The sequence below is a fragment of the Helicoverpa zea genome, chromosome 18 (assembly GCF_022581195.2).
Source record: "Helicoverpa zea isolate HzStark_Cry1AcR chromosome 18, ilHelZeax1.1, whole genome shotgun sequence".
Taxonomy (NCBI): Eukaryota; Metazoa; Arthropoda; class Insecta; order Lepidoptera; family Noctuidae; genus Helicoverpa; species Helicoverpa zea.
In genome coordinates, this window is record NC_061469.1 from 1444013 (window position 1) to 1454903 (window position 10891).

Genomic DNA, 10891 nt, shown 5'->3' on the forward strand with positions numbered 1-10891 from the left:
ATAATTGTACTTACCAGAACCTACTGCAGATAAACATGTTTATTTCTTTTGTAATGGCTTTATCAGAAAAAAAGCTTTCGACAGACAGAGAAATTGACAAAGTGAGCACCGCAATCGCCATTCTATTTCTCTCCCTAAAAACGACAGTTGGTCAAAGTCAAGAACAATATTTCAATTCAAAATTAACAATTGACACATTCAGGTTCCATTTTCGAAAAAAAAACATACGTCATACAAGACTTACGTTCCATTATAAACAACGTTCTTCGCATAGCTTTTATATTCGACGAACTTATTTTTTTCTTTTTTTTTCTCGATGGCCGCGAGCGATTTGCTCTCGGTCCGCGGTGAGGTGTGTCCAATTGATTCCGTTCCAACTTCGCGGTGCGGGTTTGATTCCCGGCCACTGACTATTATGTTGCTCGAGCTGTTTAGTTTAACGGCAGATGCGGTAATAATAAGATTTTGTAAGGTTTGTAACACTGTTGTTAAGGCTGAAATAACTTCAAAACTACATGTGAAGCAAGAAACTGAATAAGAAAAGATGCAATTTTAATCTAAATTAATACAATAAAGTAAAGTAAAACTGAAAAGATACTCTACATTTCCAATACCTATTTTATGAAATCTACATGTTCATTTACATTGGTACAGCTACAGATACTTATAATAGTGTTCTCGCTGAATAGGTACCTACATCTTTTTCTAAAACCAAAATTAAGCTCAATAGGACCAGAAAACAAAAACAATAATGCACTAAAAGGCATATTTCCAGCCAGCACTATGTTATCTCAACAAAATCGATTCCCAACAGATTATATAGTCCCAGACATTTTAAAAATACCATGCAAACTTTGAGCCTCATAAACTCTTTAAATGAGCAATCAAACCTTTTTTTTCTGGGTCAGTATTTAACGTTAATTAAAAACGCCGACCGCAAGATAAGTCACATCAAAAGAACAGACAAAAGTAATTTAATTTCTATTTAATTGGTACGTATTGGTGATAAAGTGTATGTAAAAATGTATAAAAATACCTTCTGTGGGATACTTATAAATGTTTACGATTTCAATTTTACTACAATCCCAAGTTCTAGTGGCATATGAGAATGTATTTTTAGGTTGGTGATCAAGTACAGATCAACAAATCAGCCGAACTGGGTGATTTTTATATTTATGTGATGTAAAGATACATGATGAGGGATGATATTGTGTGAAGTGAAGAAGTTTTAGCTTTTTTCATTTGATGGGAAATCATAAGTCCCCTCTCGCTGTGGGTGCAGCGAACTGACTCTTACCATCTGACTACATTCCTGTATCTTATATTAATTGAAATGTAACTTACACACTTTAATCCTAAATAATGTAATTAGGTAATAAAAAAATTATAATCATTTTTTTTTTAATTTTATTTGGGTGTAGGTAAGGTGTAGTGTAGTGATCTAAGAAAATACTAGTCGTAATCTGGTCTTCATCTATTAAACACGTGTTTTCTGATTAATAAATAGTTTCTTTTACTCCCGACACCTCAGGTGGGTCGCGCATGACGAATGACGTCGTGTGTTACGTTCAGAAACTGATTATCCTTTTAGGAACAGAGATGTAACACACATAATAAAACTCACGAGATCGTGGGATGGTGCGTCTATATTGCACTTTATAATTTTGACGTCGCCAAAGACGACCAGGTGAGTGATGCGATCGTACGGGATACGATGAATATACTTGCAGAAGTGCTGCCCGTTGATGGACACCTGTACATTCAAATGTGATTAATTGTTATTTAAATCGAGGTGCTTAATTAATCCTATTGTGTGTTTATAGGCTTAAATCGTAGTGGCTTAGTGGGTAAAGAAACAACCTCTCAAGTACTGCGTGGCTTCGATGCCAGGTCAGGCAAGTACCAATGAAACTTGTCTAAGTTTGTATGTACTTTCTAAGTATATCTTGAATGGCTGATAAAAAGGTGAAGGAAAACATCTCGAGGAAACCTGGACTTAATAGTCTTAAATCACCAAACCGCATTGAGCAAGCGTAGTGATTAACGCTCAATCCTTCTCCGTGTGCAGCAGAGGGACGATAAAAAGATTTCGCTTCATTAAAATGTAAGAGCGGTGTTGTTCGGGGCTGCAGGTGCAGGATTGTTCTAAAAAGTTACCGCGACCCTGGAACATAGAGGGCTTAAGAAGGAATATGGATGGGTTTTATTCAGTAAGAGTCTGACACTCCCTCACGCTGCTAACTCACAGCGTAGAGCAGTGTTGTTGAATACCCTGCACACTTATTCTTCCATCAAGAGTCGGCGCATCATGCATTCTTCCGTAATTCTCTATCCAACGTCAACTCAGTAACAACTAACAACCTTCTTTCTGTGCACATCGCCTTTCACACAGTCCATCTCTCGCCCTCTTCGACTAATCTAATTGACCAATGAATGTTCCGAGATTCCGTCTTACCATAAAAGATACATCATCACACTCGATCAGCATATCAAAGGGGTCTCCTCTGCAGAGGGGCATACTCCCCCTCCTCTCTTCTTTCCCCCAAGCCCCGGCAGTGAAGGTGTTGCGAACTATCTCCATCTCGTCGAATCTAGGGCTAATGTGGATTGCGACGTCAACACTGCATTGGAGATCTATCCAGAATCTATAAAGATTACACATTGAAAACTCTGACGTTGCATAGGACTGCATTTAAAATATTTTTTCTGTTGTGATTGTTATTATCGGGCCAAGATATTACTGGAAAATATATAGAAATCTTAAATTAAACAGTGGCTGGAGCGCGCAACTGACAATAAAGTAAGAAGCATATTTTTACCCGACTGCCAAAGAAGGAGGGTAATGTTTTTCGAGTGTATGTAAGTATGTATGTATGTCTGTTCCTTTGTGACCTCCTGTAGCCTAAACGGCTTGATGGATTTTGATGTATGAGGTATCGTTAGATTTGTCTTGATTACGGGAGTGTCATAGGATACATTTTATCCTAAAAGTCCCACGGGATATTTTTTCTAAATTTCCCTTTAAAAAAATATGTATGCGGTATCATTAGATTCATTTCAATCACGGGAGTAATTAATATAGGATACGTTTTTTCTCAAAATTCCCACGGGAACATGTTAATTCTGCGTCAACGCAAAGCAACTCATGCGTTAGCAAGCAAAAAGCGATTCTTTTGGCGATACAATCACGTCCTCTTGATCAAATGCATGAACGTCGTCTTGATCGTCTTGAACGTCGCATTGGCGGTAAATTTATGTTGCGGAGTAACATCACTCGTAATCTAAAGCCAAATGTCGTCGAAATAATTTAAAATGGTACTTACATATACATAGTCTTCTACATCTACAACATTTTCGTTAAATAAAAACAGCTAAAAAGTTATAAATAAAAGAATTATTATTAAAAAAACAAAATACCCGACTGCACACTAAAAAAAGAGTAAAACAAGCCCCACAATAATATTGATCAATACAACTTTACTGAATATAATTTATAAATATTGATGGAAAGCATCGCAGGCGGGGACCACCTTGACCGCCACCAACGAAAATTCTGCTAAATGGTGCACAACCGAAATGACTATAAATAAGCCTCTGTTGGTCCCCGCCTGCGATGCTTTCCATCAATATTTATAAATTATATTCAGTAAAGTTGTATTGATCAATATTATTGTGGGGCTTGTTTTACTCTTTTTTTAGTGTGCAGTCGGGTATTTTGTTTTTTTAATAATAATTCTTTTTACTCTTGCTAGTTGTAGTTTCAAACTGATCTGAAGACGTACCTGTGAGCATCACGGGGTATGCTTCCTTGTATCCTGATCTTGCTGCCATTGGTTATATCAACGGCTATTTTGTGCACGCATGGCAGATCCTGGTGAAACAGAAGTTTTGATTAATAGGTACACTTGCATACTAGAACCATGGTGAAGGAAAACATGGCTCGCGAGTTCTTTGAAGAGTTAAATGATTGTTGTCTTGTACATTTGTTTAATCACGTATATCAAAGAAGCCGTGGTGTCATGGTGGCCTAGTGGGTAAAGAGCCTTTTCAAGACCTTTCAAGTATGAGGGTGTGGGTTCGATTCCGGGTCAGGCAAGTACCTACCAATGCAACTTTTCTAAGTTTGTATGTACTTTCTAAGTATATCTTAGACACAAATGGCTGATAAAAAGGTGAAGGAAAACATCTTGAGGAAACCTGGACTATAAAGTCTGAAATCACCAACCCGCATTGAGCAAGCGTTGTGATTAATGCTCAATCCTTCTCCGTGTGAGAAGAGGCCTGTGCCCAGCAGTGGGACGATAAAAAGGCTGTAACAGTACCTAACATATCAAAGAAGTATGAAAAAAAACTCACATGGTCGTAAATCGATAACATTGTGTTTTGCCGTTTCGCTGCGATAGTGCGATATCTCCAAAACTGCAACCAAAGCTTTGTAAATATGACAATAATGCAAACACGAATATTGTATTAATTAAAAACAAGTGCACTGGAACTGACCTACTGAGGTCACTAAAGTCATTAGAATTACTTATATTCTTTTTCCACTTGTATTTATATTGTGAGCGCATGAATCATACCTACTTGCATATTTACACTTGGCGTTTTCCCTATGGAAAAGCACGGTGGAGTGATGACTTGCGCAAGACGGCTGGCAGGAGCTGGATGCGAGAAGCTGAAAATCGATCTCAGTGGCGTGCACTTGGAGAGGCCTATGTCTAGCAGTGGACTGCGATAGGCTGATGATGATGATGATGATGATGATGTTTTCCCTATTTTTGTATAATGATAATTTTCAGACGTCAATTCTTCGAAACGGGAATAGCGAACATAAAATGGTTGGCTGATAAACTGTTATTGCAGCGTAAGTATATAATAATATTATTTCAAGTTACATTCAAATTTAATATAAATAAAATGCGTCATCAAAAATTACTTTGTGGTGTTATTGTCGTCAGTAGATGAAATATATAAAATACTAGCTTTCGCCCGCGGTTTCACCCGCATCCCGTAGCCGGATGATGACAAAAACTATCCTAAAACCTTCTCCCGGGTCTAAGTTACCACCCCTCTAATTTTCAGCCAAATCGGTCAAGCCGTTTTCATGTTATGTTGTGACAACGGAAAGCGGGTTTCATTTTTAAATATATATATAGATAGATATAGATTATAATAGACGTAAAAATACTTTCTAAAAGAGTTGATTTCTCGAGAAATCAGTAATAGATATACTTAACTACTTAAACAATAAATATCGATGTTTACAGCTTTTCCTAACGTGTTTGTTTCTGCGTTTGTGCAAAGTAATGTTCCCACCTATCTTCTAAACTAATGATCTGATTTTGATGCCGTTTTCAAAAACGGGTTTTACTATAAGTAATCCTAAGTTCCAGTTGCATACGAGAATGTATGTATTTTTAGGTTGGTATCATGTACATCTATAGGTGATTTTCTTATGAATACGTCTAAAATAATCACTGTTATTTTGAGAAGGATGTGTGAAGTAGGACCTAGTTACCCTTTATCGGTTAGTGAGCAATAATAAAATTACCCCTCTTGCTGTGGGTGCAGCAAACTGACTGTTACTGACTAAACCCATCCTTGTTCCTTCTGGAGTCCTTAGTGTACCTGGGCCGCGGTAACTCTTTCGAACAATCCTCTAGCCTTGCCAGTCATGGACCAAAAGAAGACCAAGGAAACCACAGGAATCAGCCTATACCTCAACAAAATAACATAATATACCTACAGATAGAAAAACAAGTTTTTAATTTTAATTCATAATTGAATTACTGTGATTAGAAAAAAGGTTCAAAAATAGATCGTAGTTTGATTTATGTTGAGTTAATTAATTCAAAGTGTTGGGCCGCGGGCTTGACCGCCATAACTCTGAGTTATGGAGTCAAACGTTCTAATATAAGACAGAACGGGTTCTATAATGTATCATTTTATACATAAATTGTGGTTTAGACGTAATCTTAATGAGTTATTTGAAAAAAAGAGATCGAGTATCGAAGGTGTGAGGTTTAGTGATGCATGTGTCGGTGATATTTTATGATTGGTACTTATACAGTTTAATGTTTTCCATAGTCGTGTCCTTCTAATAGTACAATAAAACGTCTCCAAATAAAAGTAGTGGATACCTAATGCTTATTTTAATAATGACTTATCTACAAATGAATTTCAATTTCAATATAGGTAGGTACAGTCGCAAACTAAATATAATAATCACTTGAATGAATATGCATATTAACATAACCAAACGTCAAAAAAAATGTTCAACAAGAAACCTCCTACAATTACCTAACACATAGCTATATAATTTACTGAATATTACCAACTAATAATCATCTCCACTATTGTCGATCACAAAGCTTCATCCATAGTTAATAGACTTAATTAAATGCGTTCACTTCCCGCCTTACAAGTCGGCCATCTTGAATAGAGGTGTTCATAAAAGGAGCGGAGTAATTAGGCGATTTTTAAAACAAAACTAAGCTATGTCGAATGTATTAAAAGCATCCGAGTAGGCTTTCAATGACGTCTAATGAATACCGCGAGATCTTTTTATTTTGTTTGATAACTTTTGGATTTGTTACCTTTGGATAAGAATTAATAAATTAATGCTGTTAGGTACGCTTATGTTTTGTAAACATTTTGTTAGATATATCTATGTAGCTAGGGCATAGATTTATATCTGAAAAACAGTTAAAAATTAAGATTTTAGATATAATAACTTTGAAGATCGAAAACATTTAGAAATCAATTTCATATTTGCGTTTATTTGAAATCATTTTCATGTTTTTGATAAACTCCTTCGATAGTTATATCTTTAAACGTCTCGTGTATCTACTCGTAGAGTTAGTGAATGAATAACACAACAATCCTTTTAGTTATAATTGACTTTAACTTAACCTACTTTTGAGGTTTTATCTATATTTATATCAGGCAGATAAACACAGATGCATTTATTCTGCAGTGGTTTTTGATAATTGTGAATGATAAGCTTATCGAATTGAAATCAAATATCCTACTAATATTATAAACGCGAAAGTTTGTATGTATGGATGTATGGATGTTTGTTACTCTTTCACGCAAAAACTACTGAATGGATTTTAATGAAACTTTACAATAATATAGCTTATACATCAGAATAACAAATAGGCTACAATTTGTAAACATATTGTTCGAAATACTAAACCTGCGCAGACGAAGTCGCGGGCACCAGCTAGTCGATAATATAATTGAAAACTTATCTTAAAGTAAATTAATTTTATTATCAAACGTGAGTAAATATTTGTACGTTTATTAATATAAACTTTTAACTGTAATATCTACTATCGAAATTAAAAATAAGATCAGATATCAAAATCAGATTTTGATGAATTATGAATTGTGAATTATGAACTATGAACTAAATATGAACCCTTTAATTTCTGTAAAATATATGTATAATTATTTGTAATTCTTTTCTTTTAAAATCTTTTTTAATATAAATATAATGACCATACATTTCTTATCCAGTTGTTACATATTCTTACAAATTCGTGGTCAAGACAGTGACGTCGGCATATTTTTTCTTATCGATAAAAAACATCAGTCGATGGGTTTATAATATCGATATCGGGTTAAATAATTTGAGCTTCGAAAGTCGTTTTTGCTGTGCATGACTTTGTACCTAATCGATGTTTCGGACAAAGAATGGGTTCATTGTTGAGTTGGTCAGTAAAAACTTTGCTGTGGGAAAATGTACTCGACTAAATAATAACTATATGTATGTATTCATTTACTAAGCTATTGATTGTAATATATCCAAGCATTATATAAGAATACCTACATAACAAATGTACCGAAAAAAAAATTAAACGCAACTGTGGCAAACAAAATCAAAACCCAGATATTATTTCAAAATTAGCTTTCATCAGATGATTACAATCGCGTCCCATAGGAACTAGTCTGCACAACTGAATAAAAAACACTCTATAGTCTTCCACAGTACTAAATAACACATCAAAATCACTGTTACTTTTTAATAGGACCAGCAGTTCTTCAGATAAGCGTTTTCAAACTAACAAACAGACACGCTCTTCAGCTTTACAATGTTAGATGATGATCAATCAATTTCCAGCCCAAGAACATAATATAACAATTTTAGCAACAAAGTCCAGGAAAATGAACTCCCAAGTCTAGATTTGTAGCCACAAACAGGAGCTTCACGTGAACATGTTGAACCCCAGCTAATATGGCAAGTTCCTCAGCTTTATAATCAAATAACTCACAAAAAACATACAAATCATCAGTGATGAGGTGCGGGGAGGCGGGCCGAACAGTCACCATGTTGTATTAAGTCCCGGGATAAAGGTTTTTTGAATTTTTATTCAGTTTAGTAAGGACCTGAATAAATTGAAGTAAGTTTATCAACTTTCTGTCAATAACCAATATTTCGTTGGAATCTTCGAATATCTTCGAAGAATTCTTCAAAGAATTGCTCACTACTTTTCAGTGATTTCCAAATCCGACAGGTTCCTTAAGTTTTTTCGGTTCTGAATCGCTTATCTTTTAAAGCTTTTTCATCTGCATACTTTAAACTTTAGAGCTCTATCCTTTCGCAATCTATTCGAATCACTAGAAATCATAATACGAAATTAATTAAAAAAAATGAAGGCAATATTCTCCCATTGTACAATTTTGGTTGAATCTCGCCATAAAAGAGAGCCATGGTTACCCGAGTGCGGGGCGGGGTGCGTGCCGTTCCAGCCGACTTCTCGGAACTAGGAGGTGATCTGTAAAAAATATAGAAATAAATTCTTATTCCTTTCGTGATAGGTGTAAAGTTAATTTACACTTTTTGTTGTAACGCAATCAAAACTTTCTAATTGACTTTTTTTATTTTTGCATGTTCTCCTAATCTCATTATTTAATTTGTTTGATGATGCCATACATTTGATGTTTGTGCAAAACATTCGTGTCTATATTTGATTAGGTTTTGTGGATTTAAAATAATAACTCTCAAGTTGGCAATTTACATATTAGCTGTGGGGTAGCCCAGTGATAGAGTACCAGCCTCTCTTGAGGTTAAAGAAGACATCTCGAGGAAACCTGGGCAACCGTTCTCCGTATGAGAAGAAGCCTGGGCTCTGCAGTGGGACAGTAATATGGGCTCATAATGAAAAACTAGGTACCTATTCGTCAAAAGTCAATCCCACAAAATCTGCGAATCAACAAAAAACCCATCAAATCAAACAGTCCAACAATAAATTAACTAACATCAAAAATCATAACTCAACAACCAATCTTCACACATTTTATAATACCAAAAGATGGCTGAATCGAAACGCATCGGGCGTCATCATCTTAAAAAAAAGAAGAAATAAAAATTCAAAATGGAGGCATCGCTTTGTGGCGGCCCGCCATTACCGGGTCCATTACGTTGGTCGTAATTACGAGTCATTAGAGGTGGGCTTGCTGCCGACCAGCGACCATTATGGCCAGCGAGATATTGCCTTTTAATATCCCCGCGTTGCCATCCCTGTGTGGTGTGTTTGATTGTTTGAGAGAATAAAAAAGATGGCTGCCGATGCATATTGGTTACTTGTACACTACTGTTAAGAACTATGAAAATTTCGCGTTTTTCTGTGAATTAATGTGAAGATTGTAAGTGTAAAAATTATACTTTCAAATAAAATTTTTGCTAAATTCTGTTGGGTAGGTTGTACTTATATGCAAAAAAAAAATATTTAAGATATTTCCAAACAGTACAGATTGTAAGCTTATAAGTAAATTTGCTGGACCCGGTGAACCATGACTGTTCGTAAATCGACATGTAGGTAAAACTTATGTAACCTCGCGAAACTTAATGACCCGAACAGTAACACAACAAATCGTGCTATAAAATGAATACTTCTTACCTTTTTACATACACTTAATGTACTGAATTACCTACCTTAAGTACCTATTGTTTCTCGGTATATGTAGATCTACCTTGTATCAGAACCATAAGTTAATTTGGGATAAAGACGAATCTGAAGATAGATCTCATGAATGAAGTTTCCATGAAAAATGAAATTTATAAATAAACATTCTGCTATCCAGAATTATTTTAATTGTACAGGTTTAATAAGTTAACGCTATGTCCCTTGACATTTTAACAAGCCAATAATTGCCATGAAAACGGTTCAATACAAAAGGCGGCTGCAATACAAAAAACTACGTATGTAATTCCATACAAAAATATCCCACGCGAAGCCGAGATACTTTTATTGTTATTATGTGTCATCAAAATAAGCTAAAGTTTGGCATCACTAAAAAAATAATTAGCTTCGTGTCGAGGGAACGATGGGAGTTTTATATGTTGCGGGACGATCACGACACGAAGTGGAATGGCCGGCTCTTTTACCAGCAAAACACAGTGTTTTTGCACACTATATAAAAAAGATCAGTTAAACATTCTATTCTTACTTATTACTTTGAATAGAATGCATTCCCTTACGATCATAATTTTAACTTTTCGACTTTTCAAAAGCTAATTTTTCATTTTTCAAAATCTTATGACGAAAACTTACAACCGGTAATAAAGCAATAAAGGAAAATTAATTTTAAAAGACATTTTTCTGAATCGCGATATAAAATAAAATACCCCTTTGGTTTTATGAAGTTTAACCCAAAGCTGAAAAGGTAATATTTATAAGACTTTTGTGGATCACACAACTTTTAAAACATTTGCTCCGTATCGTAATCGTCACGTGAATGGAGAACAAGGTTTGATTAAAGGTGTAATTTAGTCGGCGGACGCAAGTTTTTTGTGTCGTGAACATTGTCATTCCTGCCGGATTTCCAACTAAATAGATAAACGCAGCGTTTTTGTAGATAGATGACATTTTTGAGTACCTTTAAT

At 35.1% G+C, this 10891-nt stretch overlaps 1 long non-coding RNA gene across 1 annotated transcript; it reads right to left on the reverse strand.

Moving 5' to 3' along the window:
• Positions 1-1373: 1373 nt before the first annotated feature.
• LOC124639065 lies at positions 1374-4418 on the reverse strand. Its single transcript, XR_006985440.1, has 2 exons — positions 4357-4418; positions 1374-1753 (listed from the first exon to the last, which is right to left on the reverse strand). It is a non-coding gene; the product is annotated as an uncharacterized LOC124639065 (long non-coding RNA).
• Between the last annotated feature and the right edge of the window lie 6473 nt (positions 4419-10891).